Raw genomic sequence first — 13,428 nt, forward strand, 5'->3', positions numbered from 1 at the left:
GAGTTTGGGTGGGCATTCTATGTTTTCTGTTTCTATGTTGGTTTATGGGTTGCCTGGTATGGCTCTTAATTAGAGGCAGGTGTTTGGCGTTCCTCTAATTAAGAGTCATATTTAGGTAGGTTGTCTCACAGTGTTTGTTGTGGGTGGTTGTCTCCTGTGTCAGTGTTTGTCGCACCATACGGGACTGTTTCGGTTTGTTTGTTCATCGTTAATTTATGTGTAGGCTATTTTCCCTGTTCGTGCGTTATTCGTGTTATGTGAGTCCGTCGTCCAGGTCTGTCTACACCGTTTGTTGTTTTGCTAGTTTATTAGTCAAGTTCGTGTTTTCGTGTTATTCTTTAATAAATTATGTCTTCAAACTCCGCTGCATTTTGGTGCCCTCACTACTCCTCCTTTTCGGTTGAAGAGGAGGAGGACCGCCGTTACAGTCTGATTGTAGCCTCAATGAAACAGGCAGGGAGATTAAGCTCGTTGTGGCCCGTAGCCCTCAGGGGCATTGACTTTACCACAAAAGCATGTTGAATTGGCAAAGTCGATATCCACGTTTATAAACACAAGATTGCTACAGTTATTGTTATTTGTGGTCATAAACATTATTTTGAGTTAATTCTATGAAGGGGAAGGGTGTGCTCATTTTTTACAGTACAAGGAGAGAGTCATGTGAAAATATTATGCACTTTTTTATGACACCTTCAAGTGGACCAGTCCCTATGACACCTTAAATTGGACCAGTCCCTATGACACCTTCAATTGGACCGTTCCCTATGACACCTTCAATTGGACCAGTCCCTGTGACACCTTCAAATTGGACCAGTCCCTGTGACACCTTCAATTGGACCAGTCCCTATGACACCTTCAAATTGGACCAGTCCCTATGACACCTTCAATTGGACCAGTCCCTATGACACCTTCAATTGGACCAGTCCCTGTGACACCTTCAATTGGACCAGTCCCTATGACACCTTCAATTGGACCAGTCCCTATGACACCTTCAATTGGACCAGTCCCTGTGACACCTTCAAGTGGACCAGTCCCTATGACACCTTCAAGTGGACCAGTCCCTATGACACCTTCAATTGGACCAGTCCCTGTGACACCTTCAAATGGACCAGTCCCTGTGACACCTTCAAGTGGACCAGTCCCTATGACACCTTCAAATGGACCAGTCCCTGTGACACCTTCAATTGGACCAGTCCCTATGACACCTTCAATTGGACCAGTCCCTATGACACCTTCAATTGGACCAGTCCCTGTGACACCTTCAATTGGACCAGTCCCTATGACACCTTCAATTGGACCAGTCCCTATGACACCTTCAATTGGACCAGTCCCTATGACACCTTCAATTGGACCAGTCCCTATGACACCTTCAAGTGGACCAGTCCCTGTGACACCTTCAAGTGGACCAGTCCCTATGACACCTTCAAGTGGACCAGTCCCTATGACACCTTCAAGTGGACCAGTCCCTATGACACCTTCAAGTGGACCAGTCCCTATGACACCTTCAAGTGGACCAGTCCCTGTGACACATTCAAGTGGACCAGTCCCTATGACACCTTCAAATTGGACCAGTCCCTATGACACCTTCAATTGGACCAGTCCCTGTGACACCTTCAATTGGACCAGTCCCTGTGACACCTTCAAATTGGACCAGTCCCTATGACACCTTCAAGTGGACCAGTCCCTGTGACACCTTCAAATTGGACCAGTCCCTATTACCCCTTCAATTAGACCAGTCCCAATGACACCTTCAATTGGACCAGTCCCTGTGACACCTTCAATTTCTAACTTTCCCTAATCTGGTGCACACCTTCGGAGCGCCGCCCAAGCAAGGCATTTCATTGGTTTGACGTGTTGCGAGGTGTCACTGATTTACATCAGCTTTCGACCCGTCTTTTTAGCTGATTTCTGCCATGGAAGTTCCCCAGGCTTCCCGTTTTAGGGAAGCCTGTTTCGCGATGAGGCTCCCCTTGCAGCAACGTGAGGAGGGTGAAACGTCATATGAGGACGACGATATGCATCCTGCCCCACCCCCACTGATGTATGAGACTGAAGTACTGTTGCAACATACTGTATATCAAATGTCCTCTCAGAGAGAGGGAATGAAGAGAGGGAATGGAGAGAGGGAATGAAGGGGCTGCAGCACTGAGTGAGATATAAGTCCTACAGGCTGCTCTTGGGAAGCTTTTTTAAGAAAGGACCGGATCATTGACTGGAAGCAAACCTAATCCAAGGCAGAATGTGAGCAGTATTGAGCATAATGTGAATGCACTGCAGTTTGTGTGCGTGGGATGCATTCCTCCTCGTGTGAGTGGGAGGGAAACAAGTATGGTGCAGAAATGCATGTGGGCGGGACTGCGCTGTACACCATCACAATGATCATAACGAGCTCAGCCAGAGTGATTCAGTACAAATACACCAGTAACCACTGCATTCACATTGCCCCTAAATGTCTACTCAGATCTGGCCTTAACAAACAGACACACAGATGTACATATTTGTAAATATTAGATTTTTCTCTTTCGTTACTGCAAAATATTAAAACATGGTTTAAAGCTCCCTAAGTTGTCTGTCTGCACAGAGCGGTCTGGCTGGATGGGATCACTATTTGGGGAGACAAACGCATGACTCAGTCCTCTGATTCAGAGGTGGCCTACAGTAGATAACAGAGCTCTAGGGCTTGCTGCAGGGCCAGGCCTTCTACCTCTCCATCTCTGTCTGGATGGTGGAGGAACAAAACCACCACACCCAGCTCCCTCACATCTTTCCCTGCTTCCCTCCCCATTACGATGAGCTCTCATGCTAGATATTTCATTCTAGCCTGCCCAGCCCAGGCCCAGCATTCCGTTAGAGTACAGCAGGAACAGCTGCTGATGTCATTGCTCCAGCAGGCAAGAGCCACTTGACCCGGTCACATGGGACAAGCTAAGCCTGGTCATATTGGACTCTGTGGTCTTGTTAAGATTCCAGGGACAGACAGATTTGGCCCTCTGTCCCTGTCAAAAGACTCTGCCTTTCTTTTTCAATATTTCTCATTATGTCTTTCTTTTCTTTCTCCTGAGAAAATGAAGATGGGTAAAGCAGATTCAACCTATGTTCTCAGGGGGACTTGATTCATTTCCCACCTTCACACCACATACTAAATCACTTCTGTCAAATCAAGAGTCAATACACAGTGTCAACAAAGAGCGGATCCAGCCCTGAGCATGGTGCTGAGAACAAACACAGCTACAGAATGAGTATAATAGCCACAGTAAATGTCTATATGCTACAAGACAGGCCAGAGCCAAGTAGACTAGCCATGCAGCAAAGCCAAAACCTTGCCATAATGTTAGAATAGCAATATCGGAATAAGCAGCTTTGAGTTTTTTTATGTGATTTTATTAGGTTCCCCATTAGCCGACGCCAATGGCAACAGCTAGTCTTACTTGGATCTGACGCATAACAAAAAAGACATTACAAACAAAAGCCTTCACAATTTACATACATTTACGTAACTTAGCAGAAGCTCTTATCCAGGAGCAATTGGAGTTAAGTGCCTTGCTCAATGGCAGATTTTTTTTACCTAGTCGGCTCGGGGATTCAAACCAGCGACCTTTCGGTTACTGGCCCAACACTCTTAACCGCTAGGCTACCTGCCGCCCTAATATCTGGGCCAACGCGGGAACAATGAGCTGCTTCTCTGGAGCAAAATAGACATACTTGTAACGGTGTTCCTCCTCCTCTTCATCCGAAGAGGAGGAGCAGGGATTGAACCAAAATGCAGCGTCGTGATATGACATGATTTATTAAAGTAAAGACGAAAAAACACGAAAACACTTTAACAAACTACAAAACAACAAACGACGTAGACGCACCTGAACATAAGAACTTACATGACACGAAGAACGCATGAAACAGGAACAGACTACATAAACCGAACGAACGAACAAACAAACAAACAAACAAACAAACAAACAAACAAACAAACAAACAAACAAACAAACAAACAAACAAACAAACAAACCGAAACAGTCCCGTGTGGCGTAACAGACACTGACACAGGAGACAACCACCCACAACAAACAATGTGAAAACACCTACCTTAATATGGCTCTCAATCAGAGGAAATGAAAACCACCTGCCTCTAATTGAGAGCCATATCAGGTCACCCTATTAAACCAACATAGAAACACAAAACATAGACTGCCCACCCAAACTCACGTCCTGACCAACTAACAAATACAAAACTAACAGAAAACAGGTCAGGAACGTGACAATACTATCATTCCCTGTTATACATTGAACGCCGTACACCTTAGTGTGATGTTATATGTGGAAAATTATTTTGTTAATTCATGAGCTACAAGCTACCATTTTCTATTAGAATGTTATTTTTAAGTACTGTTGCATACTCCATAATCCCTGAGGGGGCATTGACTGACTGGTCCGGTGTGAAAAAAAAGAGAATGTACATAAAATAACTCACAGTCAGTCTATCTTGGAGCTGTAAGATGGAGGAATGTCACAATTACAACATGAAGAGATCAAAGTCAAGGTATACTGAACATAGTTCCATTCATTGTAATTGAGAGATTAATAGAGTTTAATGCAAGGTTTGAATAGCAGTTTTCTATCAAGAGCCTCAGAATTTACAGGTATGAATTCCCTGTGCACATACTGCATTACACATTTATCTCTGTTTTGAAAGTCCTCACTCCACACACTGCATTATGATTAGCAATCATTTTCATTACAAAGCTTCAAGGAGAGCAAAATGTTGATGCAAATTTAGAGCAGAGTACAGTGGGGCAGCGTGGTTTTCATTATTTTGATGGCGGCTCTGTTGCTGGCTGTGTGTGCAATTTAAGGACTGCATGTCCCCAATGTTACAGAAGCATTCTTAAGCAGCCACTGTGTAGCATCATACTCATATTCTACAGCCCTGTCCAGGTAACAGATAGAAAGAAAGACAGAGAGAAAGAAAAAGAGAGAGGTGCCTAATGGATAAAGTGTGGATCCCCAGGCTTGGCACTACTGATATCGCACGGTAGGCAAGGGTGTTAGCTTTGTTCAAGGCACAAATTGCAGAGTGCACATACGTTGGACACACACATCCATCCATCCATCCACACACACGCTAACCTACAACACTGACATGTATTGCCCCCATACATCAAACCACCACACACACACACCCTTAGCACATGTGACTCCTAGTCCTGATTTAACACACCCCTGTCTAGATAGTGCTGCTGCAATGCTTATGTAACCCACAAGCCTCCTGGTGACATTGAGTGTGGTAAAGAGAGAAACCCATGGAGGGAGTGAAGAGAGTAGGGTGGAGAGCCTAGGAGAAAGAGAGAGGAGGAGGAGGAAGACTGAGATATTTTAAAAGGTTTTTAAGGAAGGGAAGAAAATTAGCTGCACCAAAGATGATCTCGTCTCTTCCTCTTTGGCTGCACTGTACAGGAAGCAGCAACGGCTGTCCGCTCCACCACTTCCTTCTAACTGGGAGAGAGATAGTGAATGTGGACAGGGCTCTCATGGCCCTTCACACCGGTCCAGGTTTTCCCAGAGCCGGGGCTGAGATACAAAGACAGAGGGAGCAAGGAAAGGAGTGAAAGGAAGGAGGCGATAGTAAATCTGTGAGCGGAGCTCTTCAAACACCAGCCTTCTTCTTCCTTCTCTACGTTTAACTGCCTGTCGCTCCCCAGAATACTGATGGGGGCTCTTCAAAGGCACGGTAAATACTGCCAGAGTGTGTGTGTGTATATATATGTGTGTGTGATTCGTTTACCATGGCTGAATTAGGATTTTCATTCATTCTAAGTGAGACAGCTTCAATAGAGAATTTCTCCATTTTGTTCTCAGAGTTCCCACCTTCTCTCAAATGTCCCCCTGGCTTTAATAGGTCTTAATAACCTGAATACATGTCTGTAATAAGAGGATATAGAGAATATTAAAACGTTTGTGGAATAGCATACATGATGGATGGTTAACAGCGCTGAGGTGCAAATTGACATTGTGATAACCAAGTAGAGACATTACATACCTTGACACGCTCTCACAATAATCCCATGTTAATCTAGAATTATCACAGACATGGTATGTCAATGGAGTCCCTGCCCATCTTCCAAAAATATCTGAGACCCTACCTATTCAAAGAGTATCTTAAATAAGACATCTCAGTCTTATCCCCCCCCATCTTCTTTTCCTACTGGCACGGACTTCTACTTCTTTATTGAGGAAAAATGTGCTTACTACAACTGTGATATGTGGTTGTCTCACCTAGCTATTAGATGAATGCACTAATTGTAACTTGCTCTGGATAAGTGTGTCTGCTAAACAACTAAAATGTAAAAATAACTCAATGTAAATGGAGGGTAAAAATAAAACAGCAGAAGCCCTAATTCAATTTTCTTTTAAATATTTTTCTTTTTTCTTTTCTTTATTTTACTTTTCTAATTTGTTAATTTGTTTTTTTTCAGAAGGACTAATGATGACTGACATTAATCTACATGCTATATAACACCATGTCTACCTACTGACATTAATCTACATGCTAACTACTGACATTAATCTACGTGCTATCTAACACCATGTTTAAACTACTGTCAATCTACATGCTATCTAAAAACATGTCTAAACTACATGCTATCTAAAACCATGTCTAAACTACATGCTATCTAAAACCATGTCTAATCTACATGCTATCTAAAACCATGTCTAAACTACATGCTATCTAAAACCATGTCTAAACTACATGCTATCTAAAAACATGTCTAAACTACATGCTATCTAAAACCATGTCTAAACTACTGACATTAATCTACATGCTAACTACTGACATGAATCTACATGCTAAATACTGACATGAATCTACATGCTAACTACTGACATGAATCTACACGCTAACTACTGACATGAATCTACATGCTAACTACTGACATGAATCTACATGCTAACTACTGACATGAATCTACATGCTAACTACTGACATGAATCTACATGCTAACTACTGACATTAATCTACATGCTAACTACTGACATTAATCTACATGCTATCTAACACCATGTCTAAACTACTGACATTAATCTACAGCTTAGTCTTTGTAACACCTATACATAACACCTACATAACTGCCTTACTACAATGATTATGTGTCAGAGAGAGTTTAGCAGATGCATACATACAGAGCAAAGTGTACGGGGTCTACTACGGGTTTGGTCGTATCACTCCAATCACAACCTCAAGTCAATCAAGGCAGTATATGAGCAGCACTAAACAGACATGACCAACCATGCCTGACAGGTGAGATACAAAGACAGGAGCTCTGTCTAAATGTGCAGACCATAAGCATCTTATGCTTCTATTAATACACAACTCTTAAGTCCACAGAGAGATCAGTCACTTTAAGGTCTAAGGTCTTAGTCAGATTAACCTTCATCAACCATCGTGTACAGTCAGTGTATGCATTATGACTACAAAAGAACAATGACTAACTATTTTAATTCTTGCAGTTTGTGCATTTGATGGATTGCACGCTATTGATTTACAGGACTCCATGCATGTACATGCACACACACAATTCCTAGAGTCCCTATTTTCCCACCAACACAGATCAATATGCGTGAGGGGTTTGGAGTGTGCAGGTTAGGTCCCCTGTGTTTGTTCTCGGCTCCAGTTTGCTCCCATGCAGCTCCCTTCTGTTCCCCAGCCCAGACAGCTGTGCTTCCTGGAGTAGAGTAGACCCACAGAACCGGGCTACGATGTGTTGATGATGAGCAGAGAATCCACTCTAACGACCCTGCATATGCAAACAACATGTCTGTGCTAACCAAACACAGCCTCCTCTCATCACCTCCAGGGAGTGGGAAGGAAGGTCCTCTCTTACAGACCACAAAGAGGAAGTGATCAAACAAGGAACTCTGTAATTATTCCAGAATTATTGTTTGACGGTGTTTGTGCTATTTTAGGGGATATGATGAAAGCGCTTGTGAATTTATAATTTACTTTGCCAGCAAAACTGCAAGGGGAAGTCTTGAACTGCTTGGACTGCAATCCATAGACCAGGTGAGACCAAATTTGGAATGAAGGGTTAAATACTAGAGGACACCAAGGCCAAGTCAGAGAAGGTCTAGGGTATGTGGACATAGGTAAGTATTTACTGTATGTCACAGGTTACATTGGATGGAATAGAATGGACAGGAAATAGAATGGCCTGTTTATCTGCCCTCTTACAGGAAAGCCCCAGTGACCCTGGGGCTGTAACGGAATGACCTCCTCATGAAATATTAGTGGGGTTGCTGATGTGCTTTTTATTAGCCCAATGGGAGCGCTTACTTAGTTAAAGATTCATGATCCAAACGGCCATTAGAACAATGCCTCAGAGACTAAACTACAGCCAACAACATGTGGTTCCTCTGAGAAGCCTGATGACCACTGCAGTGCTATCCCATGTAAACAGACAATCATACTAAATCCTACAGAGAATTAGACAAAGAGGACAAGGTTGAAGACTCACCTTCACCGCCGAATGAGAAATCAGGTTTCCATAAACCCTGGAGAGAGCTGCTGTCCTTTACAGGAGGTCACCTACACAGAGAGACAGACAGAGAGACAGGTTCAGGGATATGTGTCGCAGACGCCCTCTATTTTCTGCAGTCTTATTTGAATAAAGCTGATCTGACCATGATTCAGCATGTGTAAGATAAGATGGCAGTGTGTCTCCTTGGCCAAACATAAGACCACCAGACACAGCACAAATGATGGGACGGACAGTCTATGGATCTGAGCCAATGACCAGCTCTTATAATTCACCAACACAAGAATTGTTACTGACGATGATCTTTTCTTCACTCTCCTACACTCACACTCTTTCCATGCATTTTAGCAAAACTGTAGAAATGCATTTAGCTGTTTTTGTTTAAGTCACATTCAGCTCCCTGGAGTAAATTCTAATTGTTCCTGAAACCGAGAGGCAAACTTTTCAAAGTGCCACTTTGAAGCCGATAACAGTCATTTTGGTTGCTACAACAGTAAGCCCATACCCTCCAATTGCTCCTCCTTGACTGTGGAGCCAAGAGTTACAAATCCTTTAAAAGGGTAACACAGCCCATTATATCTCCCTTGTGCCCTCCATGTTCCTCTCTAATGTGTGACTGCATGTCTAGTCTGCTTACTTACATTTTGGAGGACACAGTCTGTGTGTTTGACTCTGTGGCAGGCCAGGAACCTTCTGGGACAAGGAATTATGAGGCTATAAAAATATGCAGTGCCTCTGATATCATACCACTCCATATGCATCCCACACAGACCTATTGAGAGGGAACCGACTGTAGCCAGGATTCTCAACAGTACAGTTGATCAAATCAATCAGAGACACTCCATCTGATATACAATGTCAGTGTGGGCATCACTATGAAAACCCCACATCCACACACATATAGGCTGCTCGTGCCTCTCACTCTGAACTGAGTACACACAAAGGCAACATTACAATATGGGAACATATCTGGAACATTTGAAGAGAAGCTAATGCACACATATGCAAACAGATACACCTCAAATGCTTACCAGTTCAAATGGTGAGGCCTACGTTAATGAGGAATACAACCCCTAGTGTTCAGAATGACACACCTGAAACCCAACCCTTCAGTGGGTAACCAACCCTGGGTGGTTACAGTATTACCACCATAAACAAATGTGTTTATATGCATCCTTAATTACCACCCATTCAAAATGAAAAGAAAAAAAAAGAAAAAAACAAAGCTCGGAGAAAACGCTGATCGTTGAATGTGACAGACAGGCCATGTAGGTGAGACAAACGGGCCATGTAGGTCGCCATTATGGGAAGCCCAAAGCCACTTGTATGACACACTGAGTCAGTCCATCCCTTCAGGCTGGGGCTGAAGCTGAGTCATTCCATCCCTTCAGGCTGGGGCTGAAGCTGAGTCAGTCCATCCCTTCAGGCTGGGGCTGAAGCTGAGTCAGTCCATCCCTGCAGGCTGGGGCTGAAGCTGAGTCAGTCCATCCCTTCAGGCTGGGGCTGAAGCTGAGTCAGTCCATCCCTGCAGGCTGGGGCTGAAGCTGAGTCAGTCCATCCCTGCAGGCTAGGGCTGAAGCAGAATCAGTCCAGTCCATCCCTGCAGGCTGGAGCTGAAGTTGAGTCAGTCCAGTCCATCCCTGCAGGCTGGGGCTGAAGCTGAGTCAGTCCAGTCCATCCCTACAGGCTGGGGCTGAAGCTAAATCATTGCCATCTTTTTCACAATGGCCAACGATCATGTTAAGATAAAATGTCAGAGGTTGGAAGATAAAGCATTTTGTCTTAAGCACAGACAAGAGAATAATGATTATTAGCTGTGCCTCAGCTACCTATTAGTGAAGGCCTTCATCCAGCCAATAAAGGCTGGTCACATTATTACTTCCTTCCTGTTCTCCCTGCAGCCTGGAGAGATAAGACAGCCGGGCTATCCTTCAGACTCACCGTTCTCACATTCCCTCCTTTCCCTCTTCCACTTTCACAGGTTGTCAGACACCACCGCCTGCTCTGAGAACATGACAACTCCATACAGTCACAGCAACAACAAATGACTATCACCTCCCACTAACAGATTCGCTCTCACGGTGGGACCCCTTGGACCCGCACCATCCAAGAGCTTCTCTCTTGGTAACACTATCACATAGGTCATGTCCACACTCATTATATTATGTACAAAACATTCAGAACACCTGCTCTTTCCATGACATAGACAGCCCAGGTGAACCCAGCTGAAAGCTATGATCCCTTATTGATGTCACTTGGTAAATCCAGTTCAATCAGTGTAGATGAAGGGGAGGAGACAGGTTAAAGAATGATTTTTAAGCCTTGAGACAATTGAGACATGGATTGTGTATGTGTGCCATTCAGAGGGTGAATGGGCAAGACAAAAGATTTAAGTGCCTTTGAATGGGGTATTGTAGTAGGTGCCAGGTACACCAGTTTGTCTCAAGAACGGCAATACTGCTGGGTTTTTCCATGCTCAAAAGTTTCTTGTGTGTACCACCACCCAAAGGACATCCAGCCAACTTGACACAACTGTGGGATGCATTGGAGTGAACCTGGGCCATCATCCCTGTGGAACGCTTTCGACGCCTTGGAGAGTCCATTCTCTAACGAATTGAGGCTATTCTGAGGGCAAAAGGGGGCGTGGGGGTGTTCCTAATGTTAGGTATACTCAGTTTGTATGTGACAAAAATGAGAGCTGTAACAAGATAGACACTCAATAACAGCATGCCTGTCCTGTGAAAGGTCACCACTACCGTGGCTTTTAAAATGAAATACAATAAAAATGTACCCTTTATTTAACTAGGCAAGTCAGTTAAGAACAAATGCTTATTTACAATGACGGCCTACCGGGGAACAGTGGGTTAACTGCCTTGTTCAGGGGCAGAATGACCGATTTTTACCTTGTCATCTTGTGGATTCAATCCAGAAACCTTTCAGTTACTGGCCCAACACTCTAACCACTAGGCTATCTGTCGCCCCGGCTTTGAAGCTGCAATATGTAACTTGTTGGATGACCGGACCAAATTCACATAGAAATGTGAGTTCTCATTGAAAGCAAGTCTAAGAAGCGGTAGATCTGTTCTATGTGCACTATTTCTATGATTCCAGTTCTTAGGTTTAGTTTTTGTGTCTTTTACTTTCGGTTTTGTACACCAGCTTCAAACAGATGAAAATACAGTATTTTGGGTTATTGAAAAGATATTACACAGCAGTTTAGATGCTACTGTCACATATACTCCCTCTCCGGCCTCGAGGTCATCAGGCTGCTGATTATCCCGCACACCTGTCACCATCGTCTCGCGCACCTGCGCATCATGACAATCACCTGGACTCCATCACCTCTTTGATTTTCTTCCCTGTATCTATCTGTCACTCCCCTTGGTTCTTTCCTCAGGTGTTATTGCCTCTGTTTTCATGTCGGTGCATTGCTTGTGTCTCGTGTGCATTGTTTCTTTTATTTATTAAAAACACTCACTCCCTGAACTTGCTTCCCGACTCTCAGCGCACTCGTTACAGGTACAATGATTCTCTACACTTGCTTGTTTTTTTTCACATAAACTGAAATTAGGCAAACTATTAGAATTTTAGCAACCAGGAAATGGTAGAGTGATTTCTGCATTTTGCACCTTTAATAATAAGGCCTCTCGCTCCAGAGGAGCAGGAGCTCTCTCTCTCCCTCTTGTATTTCAACTAATGAGATCTGAAGTGAACATCAACTGATCAAACCAAAAGTTGTTACCTTGGCAGCAGATTTCCTAATCTGAGTAAAAGACATAGACAAAACAAACAAGTGTATTTGATTAGTAAATCTACATTGGAAGACTTTGCATTTGAAGTTTTTTGTTTGTTAATAACATCATAATAGTTAATAGTGCAACTTCTTGTTCCACTTTTGGAACTTTAATTTTGGATTATTACAGAGGCAGGCGAGACAAGGATGCCTGTGAGTCATGGCAAATGTGAAGGCAAATATAATGTCAGTGTACCGGGCTTCCCACAGAAAGTGAATGTGTTATGTTTTTTGAATCACTGGATAATTTGACTGAGACATGGGTAAGGCTTCCAAACATTTGGTTGGGAAAGTCAATATGGCTGAATCAGGTTAGCAGGAGTTCTCAGAGGAGCCATTCGCCATCCAAGCTCCCAGCTTCCTAGATAGGCCTACTCGAATGGAGGCTGCTGAGGGTAGGACGACTCATAATAATGGATGGAAGCCATGTGTTTGGTGTATTTGATACCATTCCACTTATCCCACTCCAGTCATTACCACGAGCCCGTTCTCCCAAATGAAGGTGCCACCAACCTCCTGTGACCTACTCCCCATTATCTTGCTAGGGATTTCCTCGGAGCAGAACCTATGAGAGAAAACATTCTAGTGTCACTGAAACACTGATAATACTGTTTTGTTTCATAAACAAAAATGGATCCACTCACTATAAGAGCATCTGCTAAATTACTCAAATTTCAATGTAAAACAATAATATTAATAATACTGTTTGTTAAAGCACCACCGGCCCTTTGCTCTTAATCGTGATATAGTCACCACAACAACCTCTTCATGAAAACAAGGTTCAATCTTTGAGGATCATCCAATGTTCTATATTAATGGAGACTGGTATTCTGTTAGCAAACAAACCCAACATTGTGTTTATATTTGTCCTGTTTCGCACATGTACAACCATGTAACCTACACAAATGTGTAGTGTGAAAAGTGCATATCACACGTCGGCTCAGGGATTTGAACTAGCAACCTTGAAGTTACTAGCCCAACACTCTTACCACTAGGCTACCTGCTGGGTGTTAGATAACACAGTTGCCAAAATGTTGCACTGACCATTCAAAGTTGTTGTCGTTTACAGCCAGTTTGCAAATCTGATATCAAATTTAAAATGACACA

At 43.4% G+C, this 13,428-nt stretch overlaps 1 protein-coding gene across 3 annotated transcripts in view; it reads right to left on the reverse strand.

Annotated features, from left to right (window-relative positions):
• LOC129829987 (protein kinase C and casein kinase substrate in neurons protein 1-like) overlaps window positions 1–13,428 on the reverse strand; it is a 50,374-nt gene that overhangs the window by 31,704 nt on the left and 5,242 nt on the right. For 2 of the 3 annotated variants that reach the window (XM_055892086.1, XM_055892083.1), the window contains exon 2: window positions 8,508–8,578. The gene's annotated coding sequence lies outside the window, so the exon portion shown is untranslated. Of the gene's footprint in view, window positions 1–8,507; window positions 8,579–12,834; window positions 12,887–13,428 lie in introns of all 3 variants that reach the window. The other variant, XM_055892084.1, reaches the window with a different exon arrangement.

The sequence above is a fragment of the Salvelinus fontinalis genome, chromosome 31 (assembly GCF_029448725.1).
Source record: "Salvelinus fontinalis isolate EN_2023a chromosome 31, ASM2944872v1, whole genome shotgun sequence".
NCBI classification, from domain to species: domain Eukaryota; kingdom Metazoa; phylum Chordata; class Actinopteri; order Salmoniformes; family Salmonidae; genus Salvelinus; species Salvelinus fontinalis.